This window comes from Hippopotamus amphibius, chromosome 12 (assembly GCF_030028045.1).
Source record: "Hippopotamus amphibius kiboko isolate mHipAmp2 chromosome 12, mHipAmp2.hap2, whole genome shotgun sequence".
In the NCBI taxonomy this organism is placed as follows: Eukaryota; Metazoa; Chordata; class Mammalia; order Artiodactyla; family Hippopotamidae; genus Hippopotamus; species Hippopotamus amphibius.
This window is the reverse complement of record NC_080197.1, coordinates 38,933,894-38,960,992: the sequence shown is the minus strand read 5'-3', so window position 1 is coordinate 38,960,992 and position 27,099 is coordinate 38,933,894. Positions and strand designations below refer to the sequence as shown.

Below are 27,099 nucleotides of genomic sequence, written 5' to 3'. Positions count from 1 at the left end.
ATAAATACTTAATGACGATCTGGGGGAAAATGCCCTGATTCATAACATTTGCTGATTTCTGGCATGCAAATCCTCCCATTATGGATGATTTTTAAGCTACTGTGTGAGGTCACTGAAGGTGGAGTTGGGAATAGATGTGCCCCATCTGTTCTCAGAAGCCACTGTGAGCTGGCTCAGCGCACCAGTGCTCACATGACGTCATCATGTCTCTGTTCTGTGTCAGTCCCTCCAAGAGGGCATCCCTGATAGCAGGATAAAATAGTATAACCATCCCCCAATTATTCTCTCTTATTTTAGTTCATTTCATTTATTTCCACCCATGATGCATTTCTATTTTTGTTTACATTCTCCCCTACTAACTTGTAATCTTTTTGTATTTTTTTGGCCATGCCATGTGGCAGGCGGAACTTCCCTGCCCAGGGATCGAACCCATGCCCCCTGCATTGGAAGTGCAGAGTCTTAACCACTAGACCACCAGGGAAGTCCCTAAGTTGTAATCTTTAAGAAGACAGACTTTTCTGTCTCATTCCATGCTGTATCTTCAGTGTGTAGAAGGATGCCTGGCCCAGAATAGGTGATCAATAGCTATTTGTTGCAACTAGAGATTATCATACTAAGTAAATAAGTCAGAAAGAGAAAGACAAATACCATATGATATCACTTACATATGAAGCTTAAAATGTGACCAAAATGAACCTACCTATGAAACAGAAACAGAAACAGAATCACAGACATACAGAACAGACTGGTGGTTGCCAAGGGGGAAGGAGTTGGGGAGGGATGGAGTGGGAGGTTGGGGTTAGTAGATGTAAGCTTTTATATACAGGATGGATAAACAGCAAGGTCCTACTGTATAGCACAAGGAACTATATGCAATCCTATGATAAACCATAATGGAAAAGAATATTAAAAAAAGAGAGAATGTATATATATGTATAACTGAATCACTTTGTTGTACGGCAGTAATTAACACATCGTAAATCAACTATACTTCAATAAAACAAAATATCCACACACAGCAAGTATGAGATAGTTTTTGAATGATTTAGTCGATCAAGTTGTGGACAGGATAGCATGAGAGGGTGTATTTAAAAGTGCTAAGAAAATTGGGAAATGGGGGTACCAATGTGAAAGGAGCTTTACACCTACCTGGTCTCTAAACAAACGTAAGGAAAAGTTTCAGCCCCAACTGGGAAGTAGTAGAGGGAAAAAAGATTTAGAGACGTCTCTCCCATTTAGAATCCCAGTAACCATGGAAAGAAACATTTTGTTTAAGTCAAATCTTTATCGCAGGGTCTTCTCCTGGGAGAAAACAAATGAGGCACAGGGCCAAGGGGTTATGACTACATGTTTTGGTTGCTGATCTTCAGGACCTTAACAGTTTGGGAGTGCAAGGTTTGAGAGCACACACAAGTTTTGAGAGCCCAAGGTTGACAAGGCTAAATGCCTCCAAAAAAGTACGTGTAGCAGATATTTGAAGGGAAAACCAGGAAGCCAGAATTTCACAAAGCATGCTGAGGATGAAGGCAGATTCCCAGTTCCCTCTGTGTCTGTAGAGTTGCCGTGTCACACAGTGTTTCTAAAAAGGAGAAACTATGCAGGGAACTGGGTGGGTGTCAGCCCAAGAAATACGGGCAGTTCATCTGGATATCTTTTAGTGACCTTCCGGAATGACAGCCAAGCCACCAACGCTTCCCTGTTTGCAAATGATAAAGATCTCATTTCTGGGGACGTCAGGATTGATGTGGCAGCCGCAGTGCCATTAGACCTGGAAGATGCTCTGTTCTCATTACTGTCTCCTGGCAACACAGCACCAGATGCTGCCATGAATATTAACGATTCTCATTCATGTAACCTTTAGAGCCTTCCTCCAGCTCTTCCAGGCTGCGGCAGGGGAATGCTGCTATCTGCGTCTGCGGTCTCCATCTCAACAAATCTTTTCTTCTTGTCCTCTTGTTTGAGAAAAGAATTATTAATGAGATTTTTATCTAAGGAGTGGGTTTTTACTTCTCTATGGAGACGCTCACTTTCCAACCCAGATCCCATTTTCTAAGAAAGATAACGGCAGTCGCACTCTGCTGGAGCTTGTCCGTGATGGCTTTCGTTGACTTTATCTGCTGGTTGGAATATGTAATTTGTCTAATACCTTTGCTTCCTCATGTGCGGGGTTTAAAAATAAATGTGGAATTGGGCAAAAGGGGAAATCAAATAGTACTAAAATCTCAGTGGGTTTCATAGTTCTTATCAGCTTCCAACAACTTCAGGGCTGGAGTGATGTGTGCAAGAGTGGTCGCTCAGGCCTGTCTGTCTGTCATCCTTTGGCTTCTCGCGCTAAGAGGCGTACCCTTGATGGCAAGGAATTGCTCCAAACTGGGCTGCCTAACTCCTTTAGCCCTTTGCTTTGTTTCTTTAGACCTCTAAGATATTGGCCAGAGGTTGTTCTTGAGAGTAATTCGAGGCATGGCAGAGAGTAGAATCTTTCCCTTTCCTTTCCCTTCCTTGCCCTAATATTTGGTGAGAGGTGCGACTAGTGGTTTCAGAACACAAACTTTAGAGGGGTCAAGGACAATGCATGGCTCCCAGCTCAGTGACTTCCTATCTGGGGATTCCTGGGCTTGCTGCTCAGTCTTGCTTAGCATTAGTTCCATATCTGTACAATGTAGCAAAGGCACCCAACTCTCCAGGTTGTCAATAAGGTAAATAACATAAGATATGGGGAATGCTTAGCCCGGTGTCTGGTCCATAGTAAGGACTCAATAAATGGTAGCCTGGAATTATTTAATTGTTTAATCAGTGGCCCCCAATGACACACGCCTCCTGGTATTGACACCATTCGGAGTCTAGAGTTGGCCATGTGACTTGGGACATCAGCAAATATGACAAGGAGAAGCTTGATAAGCGCTGGGGCTTTCCCTCTGGGAAAGCTGCCCCCACCATGGGAGGAAGCCTAGTCTAATCCATTGGAGAAGGGAGGGCCACATGGAGAGAGAGGCCCAGCCAACCCTGAAGCTGAATGCAGCTGCCCAAGTGAGATCAGCTCAGGGCAGGAAAACCGTAAGGCTGACCATGTAATTTTGAGAAAAAAATTTTTTTACTTAAGCTACTAAGCTTTGGAGTCATTTGTTATGCAGCAAAGGCTAACTGATATACCCAAAGGCAGCTGCTTTCATACCTGTTGTCTTATTTAAACCACACAATAATCCTGTGAGGTGGATGATGTTATTTTCCATTTTACTGGTGATGAAGTGAAGACACGAGGCTCAGGTACATGTCTCCTTGGTTGTCCAGATCCTTCAGATAGTTGCTGAGGAAGAAGTGCAAGGTACAGGGCATATTTACTTATTTCATTTTTTATTGAAGTATAGTTGATACAATGTTGTGTTAGTTTCAGGAGTACAACAAAGTGATTCAGTTATATATGCATATACTCTTTTTCAGATTCTTTTCCATTATAGATTATCACAAGATACTGAATATAATTCCCTGCACTATACAGTAGGTCCTTGTTGTTTATTTTATACATAGTAGTGTGCATCTGCTAATCCCAAACTCCTAATTTACTGCCCCCTTTGGTAACCATAAGTTTGTTTCTATGTCTTTGAGTCTGTTTCTGTTTTGTAAATAAGTTCATTTGTATCATCTTTTTAGATTCCACATATAAGTGATAGCATATGATATTTGTATTTCTCTGTCTGACTTGCTTCACTTAGTATGATCGTCTCTAGGTCCAACCACATTGCTGCAAATGGCATTATTTCATTCTTGTTTATGGCTGAGTAATATTCCATCATATATATATATATAATGGAATATATATATATATATACACACACACCATGTGTCTTTTTTTTTTCCTTTTATTTATTTATTTATTTGGGGGGGGGTACACCAGGTTCAATCATCTGTTTTTATACACATATCCCCGTATTCCCTCCCTTCCTTGACTCCCCCCCACCTCGAGTCCCCCCCACCCTCCCCGCTCCATTCCTCTAAGGCATCTTTATCCATTCATCTGTTGCTGGACACTTAGGTTGCTTTCATGTCTTGGCTATTGTAAATAGTTCTGCTATGAACACAAGGGTGCATGTATCTTTTCTAATTAGAGTTTTGTCTTTTCCAGATATAAGCACAGGGCATACTTAAACACTGTTCTCAGATGAAACAAAATCTCTTCACTCAGGTAGGATCCTATGTGGGATCTCTTGGTATTTGTTAGCTTTTCTAACACACAGTCAAGAAGCATGATTGAGCTGAGGAAATGAGCTGACAAACTAACCCTGCCCTCCTCTCCTGCCTTAACGAAGCAGGCTGGCAACAGTTTCTCATGTGACATTGCTGGGCACCGTTGATGACTTTGCAGATGCACTGGTGTCCTTTCCAGGCCAACAGAGAAATGCAAACTTCTGGTGGCTGTTGGTCCTAAGAGCTTAGATGCAAGATGATCTTTCTGGGACTTCCTAGGTGGCGCAGTGGGTAAGAATCCGCCTGCCAATGAAGGGGACACGGGTTCGATCCCTGCCCCAGGAAGATCCCACATGCCTCAGAGCAACTAAGTCCCTGCACCACAACTCCTGAGCCCATGTGCCACAACTACTGAAGCCCATGCACCTAGAGCCCGTGTTCTGCAACAAGAGAAGCCATGGCAATGAAGAGCCTGCACACCATAACGCAGAGTAGCCTGTAGCCCCTGCTTGCCGCAACTAGACAAAGCCCATGTGCAGCAACGAAGACCCAATACAGCCAATAAATAAATAAATTTATAAAAAAAAAAAAAAGATGATCTTTCTGATGTCCTCTCAACCCTGGTTCTGGGCTGACTTTGTCTTTCAGTGGAATAAGTTACTGCACCGCAAATGGCCCCCAATTTCCATCATCAGAAACACATTCCTTTGATGAAACTTTGGAGTCTCTAAAAGTCTCCTAGAATTTCAAATCTCCCCAAAAGGACAACACATCAATCCAGTTAATTGCTTACAGTGGAGCAGGACATAGAGTAGATTTATATTGGTTGGTGGTCAGCATTGATGCATTGGTCTAGAGCAGCACTGTCCAAGAGAAATAATGTGAGCCACAGATGTAATTTTTAATTTCCTAGTGTCTACACTGAAAAGTATAAAGAAATCAATGGAATTAAAAAAAATTTACCTAACCCAATTCCAAACTCTTTTTGTTTCAATATGTGATCAATATTTTTAAAAATTATTAATGAGATACTCTACATTATTTTTTCTTATCAAGTCTTCAAAATCTTGACTGTTTTAGGTTTATAGCAGATCTCAATTCTGACTCACCACATGTCCAGGGTTCAGTAGCCACACAGGGCTGGTGGCTACCATGTTGACATCACAGGTCTAAAGACCCAGTTTACTGGATTATAAAGTGGGGACAGGAAGCTGCCCTCCTGATGTGCTGTGCAGACTAAATACGATCATATGTGAAAGTTCCGTGTCATCCCTGCAGGACCTCAGGAGTGGTCCCAAAGTCTTCATGCAGTTTTAAGCTTTAACAACCGCAGAGGCGTCAATGTTGCAACCTACAAAAATCATCCTTTGAAAGTCTGATTGTTTACATTTACTTGACACTTATTTACTCTCACAAATTTTAAGTAACACATTTTAAATCTAATGGTTTATGTGCCACCATTTCTGGGTGACGCTTTCTCGGGCTGGTGGATGTGCAGTGGGGTCCTCTTGCTTGGCAGTGTCATCACCTGATGTAGTCCCATTAGGCTCTTTCTTGCGGGAGTCATGTCAAAACTCTCATGTATGAAATGAAGCCTCAGTTACCGGGTGATGACTGAACAGCCACTGATGAAAAGTTTTACAACATTCAAAAGTTGACTAGAGCCATACACAGCACAGGATGGTGGGGAAGTTGAATTTAATAGGAACATATGACTGTTGTAAAAAAATTGTTTTTAATTTATTTAACTATTTATTTATTTATTTATTTATTCTTGGCTGCATTGGGTCTTTGTTGCTGCTCATGGGCTTTCTCTAGTCGTGGCGAGCAGAGGCTACTCTTCGTTGTGGTACAAGGATTTCTTATTGCGGTGGCTTCTCTTGTTGCGGAGCACAGGCTCTAGGCGTGCCTGCTTCAGTAGTTGTGGCATGTGGGCTCAGAAGTTGTGGCTCACATGCTGTAGAGCACAGGCTCAGTAGTTGTGCTGCATGGGCTTAGTTGCTCCGCGGCATGTGGGATCTTCCCGGGCCAGGGATAGAACCAATATCCCCTGCATTAGCAGGCGGATTCTTAACCACCGCTCCACCAGGGAAGCCCTGTTGTAAAATTTTAATAGTTAAATCTCTCAGATGCTACTTGTTGTAGGTTTATAGCATTTACACTTCCCATGTAATTAAAGCTTAAATTGGCACTAGGCTTCTGGACACCGTGTATTTATGTTACTTGCCAAAAAGGTGATTAGAATTATTTCCCCCAATCAATCCTAGCCTGTCTCCACAGAATCATCCCCCAAAGGGCTGTGCTGCAAAGGCTGCTGTGCCAGCTCTGAGGGTCAAGAAATTTGTGGTGATGGACAGTTCTTACGTGGCCTGGAAAATTCCTCACTCCAGTGTGTCTGTGAGAATTAAGACCTAACTACCTCAGAGATCACGCAGCCGTTTTCCCTGCACTGTGGGACAACTAGGCTGCTTTGCATTTTTCTGGAGGCATGAGGGGAGGACCCTGCAAGAGTGCACAGAGATCGTAGGTGAAGCATGGCAGTGGAATTGGTAATAGTGAAAAGCCCACCAGGAAAGCCTAAATAATTTGTTTTCAAAATCAGAAGAATTCATGCTTTTTGAAGCCTACGGCTAAGATTTTCACTAGTCCACCTGTCCACCTCTGTGCTTAATAAGCAAAAGTGTCCCTTCCTCTGGGAGAGAAATAGCCCTGTCCCGGGACACATGGCTTGGTGAGTGGAGTGTGGCTAGATTTCAATTCAGCTGCCTGATTGGGTGTCTTTGTAGACAACCTGTACAACTGTACATGATGGTCCTGGCTGCTGTCTGCTCACACTGCCTCTCAAGACTGAAATGGTACCACAGGTGGGGCAGCAATCTAGCTGGCTCACAGACCAGTCTGAATAGGCTATGGCCCACTGCTGGGCTATGGTCCATTACCCTGCCTTTAAAAATTAACCAAATAGAATACTCACCTTGTCCTTTTAAGGACAAGAAAGGGGAAAAAAAGTATCTAAAAGTCCTTAAAAAAAATGTCCTTAAGGTTATTTAGAAACAAAGGAACTTGACTTCTAGCGTCTGCCATACCACCAAAAGACATTTCACTTCGTTAATATTTTATGCCTTTTCCCTAGAGCAATTGAATATATCACATGTCACAAGGCCAAATTACATTTATTCCCAATAATTTAAGCCTGGAATTTGAGCCAGGAGAACCTAGAAATGATGGAATGCTTTTCTACCACTGTCTAAATGAATTGTGCTGTTCGCCAGTGAGGCCATGGCCCTTCAGACCAGAAGAGTACACACATTTACCCAACAAACAAAGACATAACACTGAAATTATGTCTAGTTCATTTTCTCTGGCTTTGATTAGAGATTAAACAATTCCCAAAGAATGGTAAAAACAAGAGAAAATATACATTCCCCATGTGTTAGAGCAGATGGCGTATGGAAACTCAATGAACTGATGATAAAAAAAATATGTACCCATAATATTGACACTTATTGGTGTAAAGAGAATTTTGAAAATCTAATTGGCCTTGATGATGGAGAGACAATTGTTTGCCTTTATTATTCTAACTAAAGATGGAAAGAGAACTTGTTCCCTAGTTTCAGAAAGAATTTTAGAACTACCCAGACACTTCCTATAATTGCACTATTACTTTTGGTGAAAATGACAGGTCAGGAAATCTTTATTTTCTTATGCCATTTCTGGACTGGTAAACACTGCCTTTCCTCTCTTCCTGTCACATACACGCACAAACACACACACTTCAATCTGCCATAATTCAATGCAATGGTTAATTCCTTTCAGCCTAATTCTCTCCTTCACATCCTGTGGTTATAATTTAACTCATCCAGAGAAACGAGGAAAGACAAACTGCCTTTTCATCCAACTCTGCTCTCAGGAGTTCAGAAAACCTCTCATTTCAGCTGCTGTATGCAGCAGACACTGTTGGTCTCCTGCTGCACTCACCATCCCAATACTTGTTGAGAGCATTCTTCTGCAGGATTGCTACTCTCTACTTGATGGCTTTCTCTCAGCCTGTGTCTGGACCGAGCCAGAAATGCCAAAGAGTTAATGCCATCAGGAGTACCACTTTGTCAGTGATGGATGGGATCTGGAGGATAAATACCTCAGCTCCCTCACCCCTTAAATGGGACAAGGTATGCTCCAGATTTTCTTCTCACCTGGGGGCCTGCAAGCAAAGGTCACTGGACAAAATACAGGATGTCCAGTTAAATCTGAATTTCAGTTAAGCAATGAATAATTTTTCAGTTAAGTCTAGGGGGACTTCCCTAGTGGTGCAGTGGTTAAGAACCTGCCTGCCAATGCAAGGGAAACGGGTTCAAGCCCTGGTCCGGGAAGATCCCACATGCTGCAGAGCAACTAAGCCTGTGCACCACAACGACTGAGCCTGCACTCTATAGCCTGCGAGCCACAACTACTGAAGCCCACGTGCCTAGAGCCCATGCTCCACAGCAAGAGAAGCCACTGCAATGAGAAGCCCGTGCACCACAATGAAGAGTAGTCCCTGCTTGCTGCAACTAGAGAAAGGCTGTGTGCAGCAATGAAGACCCAACGCAGCCATAAATAAATAAATAAATAAATAAATAAATAATTTAAATAAATGATAAGTAAATATTTCATGGGACATTCTTGAACCAAAAAAAAAAATTTTTGTTGCTTGTCAGACATTCAAATTTAATGAAGTATTTTTATTTACAAAATTTGGCAACTCCACCCCAGAGAAATTGAACCCCAGTTGCCCACACGGTCACCTGTTGCTATTGCAGAAGATTTTGGCCTCCTTCCCTGTATCATTTCACCTTTCTCCTACAGATGCTTCCTGAGACTCCCTCCCACCTTCAGCTTCCCTAGAAGTAGAGTGTGAGAAAGAGGCTGTTACATCAATGTTTTATTGAGGGAGTACTCCTAGGAGAAACCTGAAAGTATACAAGGAAGCAGGATGGGGAGGGGAAGGGGCTGAGCAAGGGTGTGGTTTTAGGAGGAGTCTATCTTCAGCCAGATTCCACGGGGTGCACCAGAGAGCATGACTGACACACAGGGTTATTGTACCTTGAGTTACAAGGGGCTGACTTTTGCCACCTCCCCACCCCCCTTCCCCACTATTCAGCTGTTGGCTGTTTACCCAGATATATGCAAGGTAAAAGGATACAGGCAGATACCAACACCATCTACAATACCTCCCAAACAGCTTGCCCTCACATCTTTGTCTCAGGGTTAATTTCTGGGCAAACTGAACCTAGAACACTAACTATTGGTAAAATCCTTGATGGTTCCTAATTCCTCAAGGATAATTATTTCCCTAAAGACTAAATTCTGTAATTAACCTTGATGGAATTGCAACTTATTTGCAATACTTCACACACAATAAATGGTCGGTAAATATTTGTTGAATTGAATTGTATATGGAAGCATAACTGATGTATCAGTACTATAACAATAAAAATCATCCTTCTGTTAAGTATCTACGACTATAAACTAAACTAGGCACCCTGGGCTTCCTAGGTGGCGCTGTGGTTAAGAATCCACCTGCCAATGCAGGGGATACGGGTTCGATCCCTGCTCCAGGAAGATCCCACATGCCGCAGAGCAACTAAGCCCATGCTCCACAACTACTGAGCCTGCACTTTAGAGCCCGTGCGCCACAACTATTGAGCCCATGTGCTGCAACTACTGAAGCCCAAGTGCCTAGAGCCCGTGCTTCGCAACAAGAGAAGCCACGGCAATGAGGAGCCCGCGCACCAAAACAGAGAGCAGCCCCCGCTCACCGCAACTAAAGAAAGCCTGCGCACAGCAAAAAAAGACCCAACACAGCCAATAAAATAAATAAATAAATAAACTAGGCACTGTTAGGTTACTCACCCTTCACAGCAAAAAAAATCCCAAAAAACAAAAAAAGCATTGCAATCACGTCTCAAAACTACTCTGGAACTAGTGCCAGCCTTGTTAGATCTTTAGTGAATTAATAAAATATGAGAACTCAGAGTCCTGCTAAGTGTCTTTGATGCACAGATGAAGCAGCTAAGAGATGGGAGTTGAGGATGATAAAAGATCCGCCTTCCCAAAACACTTCCCCTGGTGAGCTCTCTTTTTGGTGTAGGCAGCAGACCATGTCAAGGACATGCACAGCATTGCCGGAGCCCTTGGTGAGAAGCAGAAGCCCCATGCGTCAAAGTTGACATCGTCTAGATCTCAAGATGCTGCCTCTTCCAAGCCACTCAGCCCGACTGCTTGGTGGGCACTGAACCTTGAGGGGATGAACGCTGGGGTAGGAGGAACAACAGATGGGACACTGAATCACCACGTGCTGACGCACTCAGTTTGGATGGGTCAATGCAACCTAGCTCTTGTAGGGCAGTGGCAGTGGCCCTGGGACACGGGACACACTAGACCTGATGGACCGCAGTCAACAATGGATCGGGTCAGACACAAAAGAGAATGATCAGAACTCCAGGCATGGAGTCACAGCAAGAACGGATATAACGTGCCCTTGAGTCTTTAAGGGCCTGACCTGATCCTAGAGGCAATCAGCCAACCATCTTGGGAACTGGGGAAATAGAAGTAGGTTTTCAGAAAATATTGGGTTGGCCAAAAAATTCGTTCGGGTTTTTCCATAAGATGTAATGGAAAAACCCAAATGAACTTTTTGGCCAACCCAATATTTGTTTTTCAAAGGAAAAGGTCCAGAATATTTTATGTTGTGCAAGGTCAGGGCATGTATATATCCATGTAGTCAAACTCTGGGCAGTCAGAGGCAGAAGGCAAGCTTAGAGCTCGGGGGCGTGGGAGGTGGTGATGAAAGGGGGTGAGGATTAGACAAAAATGTAGGAGCTGAAGTAGGAATAAGGGAGCATTAAAGAGGAAGCTAAGGTTCAACCACATTGGAAAACTCTTTGGTGGTATCCAGAAAAACTAAGCATTTGAACACTCTATTATCCAGCAATTCCACTCCATTGTATACGCCCAAAAAAAGTTAATGTGCTCAGCGAAAGTTAAATACAGAAATGATCAAGGTAGCATTATCTGTGATGCCCCAGAATGAAACAACCCAAAGGTTCATCAACCGTGGAATGGATAATTGTGGTATATTCACATAGTAGAATACTACTAACTGATAGTATTATCAAATACTAGTAGTATTATCAAAATAATAGTACTAATAACAGTAGTAATATCAAAAGAGATCTACGATTACAGGCAAGAGCACAGAGGACTCTCACAAGCATAGTGTTGAGTGAAAGAATCCAGGCATCGAAAGTACTTATTTTATGATTCAATTCATATAAAATACAAAAGGTCCAGCAAAACTAATTACACTGCTAAATGTAAGAAGAGTGGTGACTTTGCCCCAGGGACGGGATAGGGACTGAAGGTGGGCATCAGGGGGCAGCTGACTGGTGAGTGGTGTTCTATTTCTTGACCTGGGTTTGGTTACTTTGTTAACCTGGTAAGTTCAGTTTGTGAAAATCTGTGGAGCTGTATACTTAGGATTTATTCTGTGTATATTATTCTTCAATAAAATATTAAATATAATGTAAAAAAGGAAAACTAGGGAAGAGAGAAGACAAAATTCACCTATGTCCTAACTTTGCCAGGTGGCAAACTCCACCCCACTGTGTCATTGTTTTCTATAGAACATGCAAAGGGGGGGACAATGGAGGTAGTTGAATAGTCATTGCCTTTCACAGTGTGACGGGGCAGTGGTCAGCTCCTTCTAGCTCTCCCGGGAGCAGACAGCCCCACTATATCATTCCAGACAGGTCATCGTGGGGATGCATTTAGCTGTCCTGCTGTTTGAGTGAAAACTGTTGTTTGAAAATATGCACAAACAAAAATGCAGATTCATAAGGCAGTTCCAGAGACACCAGCACAGAAATTCCTAGATCTTCACGCTGCCTGATGCAGTTCAGCTACACACTGACAGGTCTATTTTCCATCTCATTGTTTTCTTCAGATTGTCTATTCCCTTGTAATCTCGGCTGGAACATGGCCCAGTAAAGCTTCTTTGGCCTCAGTTCTGTGATCTAAAATAAGTTTCTCCAGGGTGCTTAATTCAAATTCCCAAGAATCCCTGAGCTTGACTTTTCGTAGGTTAACAACAAGCCAGTGAACAGACAGACCTTGAATGAGGTGGCTTCTCGACCCATCAGCTAGGGTGCTGGTGAGTCAGGGTCACATGATAGAAATCATTTGGCCATTTTAGCATCACAGGACTCTGACAGTTATTTTCTAGAAGAGGGTGGTCTTCCCAGGACTCAGACCTACAACTTCTCTACCCTCCCTTCTTCCTTTAGTCTCCAATGTAGAATAAATTTCCTTTTTGCCTGTCTGGTCTGAGTCTGGTCTTACTTCTGACCTATGTATAGTCAACTGTCAAATTTCCACGTGACAGTGATAGCATGAGCCCCCAAATTCTCAGAATTTCCTGAACCTTCTTCTGGGGCATGAGTTTCCATCTCCCTTTCGTCCCAATCATTCGTCAGGTCTGTTCAGCGGTGGCAACAATGGTGGGTTCACGGTTTAGCTCCTTCAATTTCCCCTGCTGCCTACCTTCCGGCGGCAATGCCAGCGAGCAGTGAAATGGTCAGAAAGTGGCGGGGTGGAGGCAGGAGCCAGGATGAGCTTTTGAATAGCAAGACTTGACTGCACCAGGGGCTTCCTGCGGAGACTGGAAGGGGAGGATGGGCCCCTCTTGGCTGGGAGAGCGGATGCCCACCGGCAGGAAGCAGCACGGGGTCCATCAGCCTTGGCAGGGTTATAAAGGCTCCAGTTTCACTCGAATAAACTCTTCTTGAATTCCGTCTCCAGTGTATTTCCACAAATCTATTTTCTCAGAGTGTTCAGAATTCATTCTTTTTTGGTTCTCCTGCTGCTCAAAGCAAGTAGAAACCCAAGGGATCCAGCCTCTCAATATAAGATAAACACAATTCTTTCTGGACCAGCTGAGCCAGAAGAAAATGAGGCCAGAAAATGAATAAGACACAAGGCTAAAGCAAGTCAGATTGTTCTCATCCCTTTCTCACATGCCTCTCTCTACCTGGTAAGTGAATGGAGGGACACATCACATCCTCTTTTCCCAGCTGCCAAGAGCTAGTCCATGTGCTCTTACTTATAATGCACTTTCTTATAGTTTTGCTTTCAAAGGCTTTTCTGTCCCAAATCATGATCCCTCCCCTTCACCTACACACTTTCAGACTTTCTCCATCTGCCCCATGTCTTCTAATCTCAATGATGATCTAATACGCATTTGCAGGCCAAGGTGCCAATGTTTGATGATGTTATAAACGATTACTTCTTCAGGGTCACCTCCAGCATCCTGGCCACCATCAGCTGCTGTCAATGATGGGCCTTGACATTCCAGCCCTATTCCCGACCACTCTAATGACTCAGATGCTTTGGACAGAGCCCACTGGAGATGTACTGCCAGCCATGGCAGGGATCCAGACCTTAGCCAGGCTCTGAGCATCCGTGCTCTCCTAAATCAGAGCATCTCCCCTCCACCATAGATAATACCTGAGGCCCAGCCTCACCTTACCCTCTTTGCCCCATCATTCAGTAGGAAGCTGCTGTCCTGAATCTTTAGGTGCAGCACACCCGGTTTCTGAGTCAGTCTGACCAAAGGCCAGGAGGCTATCAGCTGCCATATCCCACCAGGAACAAGTGGGTGGTCTGGCTGTGTTGCTCAAGTGAAGATGGAGGTAGCCCAGCGCCCAGAGGTGGAGTGCTCAGGTGGTGCAGCAGTGAGTCAAGGAGCTGTGCTTCTGACCTCCCAGAGCTCGTGGGTGGAAAATCCAGCCAAAATTTGTGCTGGAAGAGAGCTATGTGGTGTTAAGAGGGCCTAGAACAGAGGGATTAGACCTGCTCAGGGAGGTCAGAGGGTGCTTGCCTGCAAAACTGGAAATTGAGCTGAGATCTGCAGGAAAAGGGGTTAACAGGGAACATGGGGGAAAAGATCCCCAAGCAGAAGGGACAGCCTGCCCTGAGGAGGGACAGGCACAGCCATTCGAGTTGAAAGAAACATCACTGGTTGGTGCACCCAGGGAGAGGGGATGGGGCCACACCCCGGAGGGCTTTTTGTTCAGGACTGGTCCTGATCGTAAATGCACTGGAGTTTCACCAGATGGAAAAAGACAGAGGGGCCAGCGGGTTTCCAGTATGGCCAAGAGCACTGTTGCAATGATGGGTCATGAGAACTAAAGTGGATAAAGAGGCAACTGAAGCAAAGAGAAGGCTGATGGGAGAAAATGGAGGGGCTCTGGACTGGATGCTCTTATGAAAGAGAAAAGTTGTCAAGGTGAAACAATTCAAGTAGTGAGCCAGAAGAGCAGGGCATTGGGAGTTCCCTGGTAGCCTAGTGGTTGGGATTTCAGGCTTTCACTGCCATGGCCCAGGTTCAATCGTAAGCTGTGCAGCATGGCCAAAAAAAAACCCAAAAAAACAAGAAAAAAAAGAAGACGACAAGCAGGGCATTGCTGGCATCTGTCTTGGCCTCTGAGGTGCGCTATTAGGAATCTCCTTGTGGATATGCAGAGCTGGGAACAGAGAAAGCAATGTGCACAGGTGCATCTGAGGAGTTAGCACCTAGAAGCAGGGAGGCAGGGGAGTGTGGGACGGGGAAGGAGATTTTAATACGAATCCATTTGCTTGGCTAGCTGGAGCTAGGGACGATTCTTATATTTTGCTTATTTTTCTCTTACTATTATAGAAAAATATAAATATACCTATTTCCATTCACATATCATTCTTGACTAACTTTTTTTTTTTCCCCTAAGGGGAATTCTTTAAAAAAAAGAGATCTTTGGGCTTCCCTGGTGGTGCAGTGGTTAAGAATCTGCCTGCCAATGCAAGGCACACATGTTCCCGCCCCAGTCCGGGAAGATCCCACATGCTGCAGAGCAACTAAGCCCGTGTGCCACAACTACTGAGCCCACATGCTGTAACTACTGAGCCCACGCACCTAGAGCCCATGCTACGCAACAAGAGAAGCCACCGCAATGAGAAGCCTGCACGCCACAACAAAGAGTAGCCCCCACCCGCTGCAACTAGAGAAAGCCCGCACACAGCAATAAAGACCCAATGCAGCCAAAATAAATAAAATTAAATTAAAATAAAAATAAACAAATAAGTAATTTTTATTTATTTTTTTATTTTTTGGGGGGTACACCAAGTTCAATCATCTGTTTTTATACACATATCCCCATATTCCCTCCCTTCAAATAAGTAATTTTTTAAAAAGATCTTTGGAAATAATATCCAATCCACAGTGATGGTCATGGCAGATACCAGGGAGGGATGGAGAACCCACATCTACAAGGTGACTGATTGCCAAAGTCATCAGATTGAACAGTTGAGATGTAAGCATTTCACTGCATGGAAATTTTACCTTCAAAACATAAACAAACATTGATGTCTAGCTAATAACACTCACATTGAAGTGTTTAGGGGTGATGTGTACCAATATCTGCAACCTACTAATAACTGCATCAAAAGATAAGATGGAATGTCAGACAGATTGGTTAGTGATAAAGCAAATAAAGGGTCAAAAATTGTAGACTCTAGATGGTGGGCATCTGGAGCTCATCATACAACTTTTTGCAATGTTTTTAAATATTTGAAGGTTTCATAACAAAATGGTAGGAAAAATGTAAGCAAAGTAATCACTGTGTCAAGTAAAGGACCTTGGCTATACCACAGAGGAAATAAAAATATTTAATTAGTGATGAATAATACATCTGGTTATCTACAATAAATGCATAAATGTTTACGAAAATGCATGACCAAAACTGACTCTAGAGAGACAGAAAATGCATCTAAGTGGGTAATTTTTTTAATGATTTTTATTTTATTTTACTTTATTATTGTTATTTTTTGGCTGCATTGGGTCTTCGTTGTTGCATGTGGGCTTTCTCTAGTTGCGGTGAGTGGGGGCTACTCTTCCTTGCGGTGCACAGGCTTCTCAGTGTGGTGGCTTCTCTTGTTGCGGAGCATGGGCTCTAGGCCCGTGGGCTTCAGTAGTTCCAACACACAGACTCAGTAGTTATGGTGCACAGGCTCAGTAGTTGTGGTGCACAGGCTTAGTTGCTCCGCAGCATGTGGGATCTTCCCAGCCCAGGGACCGAACCTTGTGTCTCCTGCATTGGCAGGCAGATTCTTAACCACTGCACCACCAGGGAAGTCCCTTTAATGATTTTTAAACAACGACCAGTATGAGTTAAGTGGTTATCCAAGGGTGTGGAAGGATGAGCTGGGAGAGGTCTGATGAGCATAGAGGAGCTTTGGGGCATTGAGGGTAGAGCAGGAAGTGGGTATGAGAAGCCTGACCATTGTTGCCAGCTCAGCTTCCTGGTCTGCAAGTGACAATCCTACCCTTATCTGACTGCACTAAAGATTAGAGCAATGGCTCTCCAACTTGTGTGTGCCTTGCAGTCTCCTGGAGGACTTGTCAAGACATCAGTTGCTGGGCCCCACCTTCAGAGGTTTTGATTTCCATAGGTGTGTGTGGGGGGGAGGGGAGGCTGAAGATTTTGCTTCTAGAAACTTCCCAGGTGTTGCTGCGGGCGCTGGCCCAGGTTCATACTTTGAGAACAGGCCCTCCGTAAGAGATTGCTACTATTTTAGTCACTCGCCCCACATACACCTTCTCTATTCTCAGCAACTCCACAAGTAAGCAGATCATTTTTTCAGGCAAATAATTACCAGCAGAGACTCAGGTGTGAGGAAACCCACACAAGACTAATCTCCAAGGAACATGTATATAATAATTTTGGTTATAATATCTGTTTTGTATCCTTGCATTTCTATTGAAATATTATAACTTTTCCTTTTTTGAGGAGTACATGTAGTATCACTTATGTGGGAAGATACTTGTTTTGTTCTTACCAGATGTATATATTTTTAAGAGCTTATATTTTATATTAAAGCATTAATTATTCATGTTAATTATATTAAAAGGCATTTTGAGAGGGTGTAATTAGTTTTGAAGGTATGCCCTAAAACTGGCAAAAGCGGAGGATGCCCTAGTGGTGACTATAGTTAGTAACTCTGTACTATATACCTGGACCTTGCTAAGAAAGTAGATCTTAAATATTCTCACCACAAAAAAGAAACGGTACTTATGTGACAGGTAGGAGGTGTGGCAGCTAATGGTGATCATTTTGCAGTACATACAGGTATCAAACCATTACCTTGTACACCTTAAACTTCTACAAACTTCCATGGCAATTATGTGTCAATAAAGCAAGAAAGAAAAAGAAAATCAAAGAAGGGGAGGGGATGCTCACTTATCTAATATTTCATAAATGCCACAGGTAAGTGGAAATCTCTGTGTACACACATTAAATACACACGTGCACACACACACACGTGGCCACACACACTAATGCATTGTAGGCAAAGGGCCTCCCTGAATTTGAATAGCATGGTTTTTGTTTTCATGTCTTAATTTGGAAATTTAAAAAAATGTTTAATGTGGTGTCTATCCCTACCCCTCCCAACCCTGACCCCAATGAATAGACAAATAGAAGACAGCAGTCACTGCTGACAACTGAATTAGTAGCTGGGGACATGAAGCACAAAGTAAAAAATTGCTCTTAAAACAGAAAGAATAGGGTCTTCCCTGGTGGTCAGTGGTTAAGACTCTGGTGTCCCAATGCAGGGCACCTGGGTTCAATCCCTGATTAGGGAACTAGATCCTGCATGTCGCAACGAAGACCCTACACAGCCAAATAAATAAATAAATAAATATTTTTTAAAAAAGAAAGAATAATACAGAAATAGAAATCATAAGGAAAAAAAATAAAATATTTGGAGGCCAGATCTAAGAGACCTAAGTGAGACTAACAGGCGTTCCAGATGGAGTCAACAAGACAGATGGAAGGGAGTTAATCACTCACACAATTGAAAACTTTGCTCATTTGACAAAAGGCTTGGTTTGCAGATAAAAGCGCTCACAAAGTTCCAAATGTGATTAATGAAAAAATACACACACTTCTGTACATCCTGGTAAAATTATGAATGATGGATAAACAGTAAAATGTCCCTTTTCTAAGCAGAGGGAAAGGATAACATTAGCATCACCCTGTTGCCTGATATGGGCCAATCCCGCATTCCCTCTGCTTCTGGAACTTTCAGGACCTAAAAGAGAGTCTGCTTTCTCTTCTGCTTGCTCCACTTTGTGTGGGAGATTAAAGATGAATGCAGAGTCTTTGTCACTTGCTTTTGAGAGGCGGGGTGTTTTTTCTCCTCCCCTAGAATCTGGGCTGGCCCAGTGGCTGCTTCATGGGTAGAATATGACAGAGTGATGTGGGGCCTAGGCCAGGCCTGGTCTGTAAGGGGACGAGTTCCTTCCATTTCCCGCTTCTCAGAATGCTTGCTCTTGAGATAGTCATTCTCTGAACCCAGCTGCCAGCCATGAGGAAGCCCAAGCCAAGTGGAGAGGCTGTGAGTAGGCCTTCCTGCTCACAGCCCAACTGAGTCTAGATTCTGGGAAAGACAGTGAGTGGTTGGAATTAGAATCCCCTTTAGTGGACTGGGAGGGAAAATTCTAGAATAGATAGGCTTTAGTAATCCTATTAACTTCACCTCTTTGGCGGGGCTCAGAGGGGTCCCTTTAAGGAAATAGCTAATAGTTTCTCTATAAGCAGAGAATTTCCTTCTCTTCCTAGTTAGTCCTTTATAAAGGAATTATGTATTATTTTCCCCCCCAGTTTTATCGAGAAATAATTGATATACATTGCCATATGAGTTTGAGGTGTACAGCGCAAGGTTTGATTTATATACATGGTGAGATGATTATCACAATAGGTTTAGTTAACATCCATAATCTCCTGTAGATATAATAAAAAAAAAAAATTCTTATTGTGGTGAGATCTCTTAGGACCTGGTCTTCACAACTTACCTATACTACATCATATAGCAGCGTTAACGATAACTAGTTAACGATAACTAGTTGTCACGTAGCATGTAGTATATGTATGTTTTTTGGTATATATCCAGACCCTTGTGAGAGCATTTAATTCTCTCTACTGCCAAGACTCAAATCGTCTGCCGAGATATTACGGAATGTAGTTTTGCCAATAGATGTCCCTGATTGTCTAAGACAAAGGAGAGTGTTGGGCTGTTAGGCCATGAAATGGCAACCCAGTGAGTGTTGGGAGATCCATCCCCCCACCTCCCCCCCAAAAAAACCAACCAGGAAGGACATGGATCCTACTGGAGTATTGTATTAACCCTGTCTTCTATTTTCTGTATTCTGATGCTTTGACATCTGGGGTCTTGCTGACCCTTGACGTGCTAGCCAATTCCTAGAGAGAGAAAACAACTCACCCAGAAGCAGAACATGCTTTTCAAATGCAAACCAACCAATCCGGAGAGCACCCCACCCCCTTCATCAGGCTCTGACACTCTGGGCCACTCTCCATCTGCCCTAATCACCCCAGGACCAGGTACCAGACAACCAGAGACAGCTCCTAGGTCCCAGAGTCCACTGAGATTATTCAAATTAGCCAATCCCAAACTTGCTTACCCTGCCTTGCCCACTCCTTCCTGTAGAAACTTCAGTAAAGGCTCTCGGCCACCGCTGCTCTCTCCCTCTGCCTGTGACCAACCTCATTTTCTCATGCAGCTCCCCACGACATGCTGCCTCCTCCTGGGAACCGTGAGTAGCAAACTATCTTCTCAGTGACAACCATCTCTTGATCCATTTTCATTTCTATACCTCAAAATTTTTATTAATAAATCATATTTTAAACAAGCCTCTAGACATGGGAGCCGGGCTTTACTTTCTTCTGGATATTGAAAGATTATTATCTTAGTGATTACGCTGATAGAACAGCTTTGCCTTGGATTATTTTAATCACCATACAAACATGTCCTAGGTGGCCTGTGGCAGGTTCTGCTTTTCAAAGATGACTGTAACACTGTCTTCCAGTTCACATGCTCTTCTGAGTAATGTGACTTCATTCTCTTCCCACTTACTTCCTCCCCTCCCCACAATCCCCCTTGCGATTGTGGCAGAAGTGATGCAATGTGACATCCAAGGCTAGGTCACAAAAGACGATAGAGCTTCTGCCTGTTCTTTGATGTAGTGCTCACGCTAAGAACCCAGCCACCATGCTGCAAGGAAGCTCAAGCAAGCCTGTGGAAAGCAGCACACAGAAAGCAACCAAGCCTTCCCGTCCAAAACCCTGACCGAGTTCCCAACCAACAGAGAGAACCACCTTGCCAGCCGGGTGAGTGTGCCATCTGGGAAGTGAACCCTCCTGTCCCCGGGGGAGCTGACCCAGCTGACGATTAGTAACCACAGACGAGCTGCCCTTGCTGAGCCCTGCCAAAGTTGTGGATTCATGAGCTATGATAAATAAATATGCGTTGTTGCTTTAAACTACTGAGCTTTGGGATTTTGTAACGCAGCAACACATAACTGGAAAGCAGCCCCATCACAAAGGCTCCCTTCAGCCCTCACTACAAAACACGGGAGTTTTATGCCCACGTATCTGGGTCTGGGGCTGAGGGAGACTTGCTAAACCAAAAACTCACTCCCAGAGATTCTGATTTAATTCAGATCAAGTGATCCTAACATGCAGCGCAGTGATTCTAACTCACCTGACCTAGAACAACTAAATTAGAAACTATGAGGTTGTCGCTCAGGCCTCTGCGTGTCTTAAAGTTCCTTAGGTGGCTCAAATATATGACCAGAATTGAGAACTTTGTAGCTAACCTATTTATTCTCAAACTTTAATGTGCATACCAATCACCAGAGAATCTTGTTTAAAAAAAAATTGCCGATTCTGACTCATTCTGAGGCAGGGCACCAGATCTGCAGTTCTATCAAGTTTCCAGGGGATTCTATCAGGTTTCTGATGCTTCTGGTCCCAGAACCACCCTTGGAGCAGCTAGGAGTTAAAGCGCTCAGGAAGAGGGAAACAGAAACATCCATAAAGAGTCCACAGTAGCTTATTATTACCTGCCTGAGGGTCTTACTTTGGCCCCCCGGGCAAGGAGTATAGGCACTGGCAAAGGGTCTGGGAACTCAGTGGTTGCCAACTCAGAGGTCACAGTGAATGGTGAGGCTAGCCCTGGCCCCGGGGTTTAGAACCGAATGAAAACATCAGCATGATGAAGGGGTACCAGGCTGGAAATGAGCCATTTTCCTGTTGATATAACCCAGGATGTGCTCTGCTGCAGGAGGGGTTTAGGAAAGTTACCTTTTAGGTTCTGTGGTCCATACCAACCTACTATGAGACAAGAGATGCTCAAAGCCACAGCAGTTGGGCTTCCGGCTACTGATGTCTCTTCACCAATGATCTCACTGAGGAATGTTGGACTGAAAAGCTGGAAAAGAACCACTTTCAAGTATCCAACAGCATCCGAAGAACGCCTGAGTAAATGGCCCGGTTGAGTTTTGCTCTGGGTTATGGATGAGAAGGTGAGCTCTTTCTGCAATGTCTCCAGCTCCAGATGAGAAGGAGCAAAAGTGATTAATGCTCTAGACCAGGGGCTGGCAAACCATGGCTCACAGGTCAAATCCAGCTTGCAGCCTCTTTTTCTATGGTCCTTGAACTCAGACAGCTTTACATTTTTAAAGGTTTGTAAAGGAACAAACAAATGAAAAACCAAAGATGAATATATGACAGAGCTTGTAGGTGACCCACGAAGTCTAAAATATTTATCATCTGGCCATTTACCAAAACAGCTAGCTAACCTCTGTTCTAGATTAAAAACTCAAGTACCTTTCTCAATTGTCTTCCCTGCCACCAGAAGAACAAGGATCCCCCAGGCATTTTTCAAGAGTAAATAGGAAATCTACCCATGAGAAATCTGGACTAATGCTTGCACACGCCATCATCATCAAGTGGGCTAAAAATAAAGATCTTGGAGAGAAGAATTTCTAATTTTTAAATGCAGAGGAAGCAATAATACATCGTAATGCAACCGTGTGTTTCTCAGTTCTTTCATATATTCACTTCTTTACTCCTTTATTTATTTTTATTCAGGGGGCTCAATTTTCTTTTCCTGAAGAAGTCATTTCCTTAAGGTGGGGAGGAGGGAGAAATGAGGAAAAGGTACTCTTTCGTCACATTGGATCTCTCCCTATGAACCTTTGTTGTGAAAAACAGAGAGACCCAGGAATCCAACATATCGATCAGGGTAGGGCAGCTGCTATAGCAAATATTCCCCAAGCCTTCATGGCTCACAACAACAGAAGTTTATTTCTTGCTGATGTAAAGTCAAATGTGGATATTTCTGGTCAGGTCTCCCACCTGCTCTGAGCAATATCTCAGGAATCCAGGCTCCTTCGAGCTTGAACACTGCCAGTCCCCACACGTGCCCTCTAGGGTCTTCACAGAAGGGTTGGGGACAGTGCAGAGAAGGCACTAGATTCTCACCCACCTATGCCTGGTGGGAACACATATCACTTCTCCTCACATTCCATTGGCCCAAACTAGTCATGTGGCCCCACAGAGCTGCAAGAGAGCCTGGAAAATGCAGTTCCCAGCTTGATGAACCTCATAATATGTGAAAGAAGCCAGACACAAAATAGTACATTTGCCAGGATTCCATTTATATGAAGTTCAAAACTTGATAAAAAGGAACCTATCCTGTTAGAAGCTTGGAAAGTGGTTGCTGATAGGTGAGGTAGTAACTGGAGGGTCACTAGGGATATCTGGAGTTCCCATGTTCTCTTTCTCAAGCTGGTTTCTAAGAACATGAGTGTGTTCATTTTGTAAAAATTCACTGGGCTGTGCACTTAGAATTTTTGTACTTGCCTGTCATACTTCATGTAAAAATTTTACACTAAAAATAGGGATACTAGAGGGGATGTTTGCAAAATAAAGGAAAAAATTAACCCTAAACTCACTTTGAACTCTTTTACCGTGGGTAAGGTAGTTTACGTCTCTTAACCTCAGCTTTCTTGTGTGTAAAAAGAGGTAATAATAGTTACTTGGCTCAGATTGTTTGAGGAACATGGGGCTGTGGAAACAGTGCTTACAATACAGCATAGAAGAGATCCTCAGCCACTAGAGCCAGGATGTCACTCTGTAGGGTTCCTGTTTTGGCTGTAGTTGGGAGAACACTTCTAAGGGCTGCTCTGACATAAAGGGAGGTGAGAATTGGGGGTGGGGGGGTTCAAGGCAAGTTGCTTTTGCAAGACACTTGACTTTGAGGACTTCAAGACTGAGTAAGATTATGTAAGTGTGTTTATAATCTAATGACAGAGAAATCTATTATACATAGAACTAACCACTATAATATAGCATAGTTTATATTATACGTTATGTTTGCATTTAACTTACATGAGTTCAACTATACACATTCGGCAAATACACACACATACACACACACACACACACACACACACACACACAGCTCTGGAAGGGAGCGTGAGTTAAGAGACTGTATCATACATTCCCAACTCCTACTCGGCTCTCTATGTGAGACCTCTCAGTGACAAGTGTAACTCCAATGCTTAAGGAAACACTAACCTTCATACCACACAGTCCCCAAATGCACACCAATGACTCTATTACAATCACTCATGGCCAGGCGGTAGTGCCAAAATGACCATCACTGTCTGGTGCATATGTTAAGACTTGCAGAATCGGTAGATGAGAAAAAGTTTCCCTTTATAGAAACTTTCAGCCATTAAGTGAAGAGGAATTATAGATTTGGAATATCACCTGTTTGCAACTGCTAATGAACTAAGGGATCCTGGCATTAAACATCAATGGCTACTAACATCACAAGAAGAGACAACCAGACATTAGATGCCTCCTGATGCAAGAATCCAGCACTATCTAGGAAGTGTTCCTGCCCCAAACCCAAACCTATCTGTGATCAAGCTTTTAGGTAAAAAAAAAAAATTTACAGGAAAGACAAGGGACAAAGGGATATTTTAAATTACACCACAGGGATGAAATCAACAAAATTCAGATGGTGACAAACTCTGCATAGGCAAAGAACTTAATTTCTTCAAGAAATAAATTTCAAGAGAAAAAAAGAGAGAGCATGAAGGGGATCCTGTTGTTTAATAGAAAAAAAAAGACAAAAAACTACCATGTGAAAACATAATTTGAATCCTAAGTTTTTAAATTTTTAGTTGATATTGGAGTATAGTTGTTTTACAATTTTGTGTTAGTTTTAGGTATACAGCAAGGTGATTCAGCTATACATATACATATATCTCTTCTTTTTCAGATTCTTTTCCTGTTTAGGTTATTATAGAACATTGAGTAGAGTTCTGTGTGCTGTACAGTAGGTCCTTGCTGTGAATCTCAATGTTTTTAAAAAAAGATTTTAAAAAAGGTCTTGACATTTATGAGATAGTTGGAAATTTGAATCTTGCCTGGACATTTAATGATGTTAAAGAATTATTTTCTTTGGGTTTGAAAAAGTATCGTGGTTATGTTAAAAGTAATCCTATCTTTTAAAGATACATAGTAAAATACTGATGGATGAATGATATTTCAGACATATGTCAGAATGATGTGTCATGTGAAATGATACGTCGGACACTTGTTTCAAAATTATACAGGAAAGGAGAAGGCAGATGAAGGTGTGAAAGTGAGTGAGTGGCGGTGTTGACGATTTTTGGGTGAAGGACACACAGAACTGGGGTTCATTATTCTATTCTGTTGCTTTTGTATTTGTTCAAAATTCTCCATAATGAAAAGTAAAAAAAAAAAAAAAATTAAGCCTTATAATATGTTGTCAGTGGCTTGGAAAAAAACCCAATAGACAATTGTGGTGCACACATTTTAAGAAGTACCTCATAACCCATTCTTTTGGCACAAAAGGTAATACTGATACAGTCACTGGAGAAATGGAGTCGAAAGCGTTTCAGAATTAAACTCCAGATGTGAAGAATTTTTGAGAGTACTTTAAACAATTTTTCCTTTATACTTCGCTTTCTACTGTATGAGGGTAATACGTGATATAAAAAATGCTTAAGTGAATCTAATTCATTTAATAGGGCTAAAACATTCATAGGAATACCAAAAACTCTCTTTCATGAGGATAAAACATTTTAACTGATAAGAATGCATCATATTTGAGTTGGAATCGGTGGGATTTTTTCTTGAGTGGTATATAAAATAATAGTATAGCATGTTATTGATAACTTTTTAGTTTTGATAAAATATGAAATTTCATCTGATGGCCTAATTAGTCTCAGTGATTTGTTCCAGTGTCAGGTGGGGAAAGAAACTGGTTTTAACGGGTTGACAAATGACCCCGTGCTACTCTTACTTGGCAATTTAACAGTTTTTAAGGGACTCTTTTGCCAGTTACAGATTTAAGTATATATGATGATCCTACCTAAAGTCTGGTCAAGATGGGGAAGGTTCTGGGGGACTCTCTGGTGGCAACCTTAGTGGCAGCTTTAATGTAGCTGCTTATCACTTCTCTTGCTTAACCACATAAAATGGGAGAAGAAAATACCAGAAAAGGGGCTTAGTGTCAGCTAAGGACTCCCATTCTATGGAGGTAAGCTTTGCAGTGGATGTAACAAAAGAAATATGGGGGTACTGGCCCGGCTAGTGGACACATATGGCCATAGGAGCATGCTGGAGCTTTAAAGAGCATCTGATTGCCACCATCATTTTACAGGTGAGGAAAATGATGCTCAGATTGCCCAAAGGTAAACGGCAAGCTGGACCATGGCTACAAACTGCTTCTCCTGGATTCTAAGATTCTGATCAGCCCTAAAAGTATATGCTCCTCTAAGGTTCCCTAGAAGCAGAGGCCGAGATGGATATTCTTGTGAAAATGATTTGTTGGCGAGGAACTTTCAGGAGAAAGGAAGTGAGGGGAACCGGATAGGACAGGAAGTAGAAGTGAAGCAAGGATGTGGTTTCAGGTGCAGACAAGCTTTAGCCTGACCCCACCAGGAGGTCAGGAGCACAGATCCACCAGAGTTGGTCTGACCTTGAGGCAAGAGGGCCGACCTTTAGAACTTCGTGTCAGCCACTGGCTATGTGCAGCTGGGGACTGGGTCACCTTGGAGCCCTTTTGTTACAAGCTGAATTTTGTCTCCCCCAAATTCATATGTTGCAGTCCTAACCTCTAGTCCCTCAGAAAGTGACTGTATTTGGAGAGAGGGCCTTTAAAGAGATAATTAAGTTAAAATGACATCATTAGGGTTGGCCCTAATCCACTGTCACCTGTGTCTTTATAAAAAGAGGAAATTTTTATAAAGAGGAAACACACACACACACACACACACACAGGACCACAGAAGACACCAGAAGAGGATGGCCATCTATATAAGCCAAGGAGAAAGACCTGAGAAGGCTGCAACACCTGATTTTGGACTTCTGACTTCAGAGCTATGTGGAGATAAATTTCTGCTGTCTAAGCCGCCTAGCCTGTAGTACTTTGTTACGTCAGCCCTAGCGAACAAATGCACCTTTGACAAAGGGCAATTCTCTAAAGAAGCTGTGCACAGTGTTATCAGCCACGACGCCCAGCAGCCGGGGGACGGGTGCCCTGGTTGGTAAAGGGATCCACCGTTTAAGGTTATGGAGTGGTACCAGAGGACACAGAGGGACCAGGGGAGAATGGAGATGGATCACTTGATTGCCGTGGTCTTACAGCTCAATGCGTTCATATTTTTCCCAGAGCAGAAATGGAAGGAAGATGGAGCCTGGTGTGAAGCCGAGGAGAGGAAGGAGGGTGTGCCTTGTTTTTCTTAACTTGGAAGTGTAGTGGGACCTGCTGGGTAAGGAGGGGCGTCTACAGCAACCTGCCACCTTTCTTCTGACACCAGATGAAGTATGAACTGTATTAATGACACGAGGAGGGCATTATGAGGGCTGCCTTTCCTCGTTACCATAATCCACTCTTTCCCCTAATGTTTTTACCTCATTTTTCACTCTTGCCGACTGGATG

The 27,099-nt window shown here is 43.1% G+C and overlaps 1 long non-coding RNA gene across 1 annotated transcript in view; it reads right to left on the bottom strand.

Moving 5' to 3' along the window:
• Positions 1 to 1,468: 1,468 nt before the first annotated feature.
• The window catches only part of LOC130833505 (uncharacterized), a 73,603-nt gene continuing 47,972 nt past the window's right edge, over positions 1,469 to 27,099 (bottom strand). Inside the window, exons 3-4 of the long non-coding RNA XR_009048492.1 lie at positions 3,173 to 3,304; positions 1,469 to 1,952 (exon numbers count right to left, since the gene is read on the bottom strand). This is a non-coding gene — a long non-coding RNA (uncharacterized LOC130833505). The remainder of the gene's footprint in view (positions 1,953 to 3,172; positions 3,305 to 27,099) is intronic.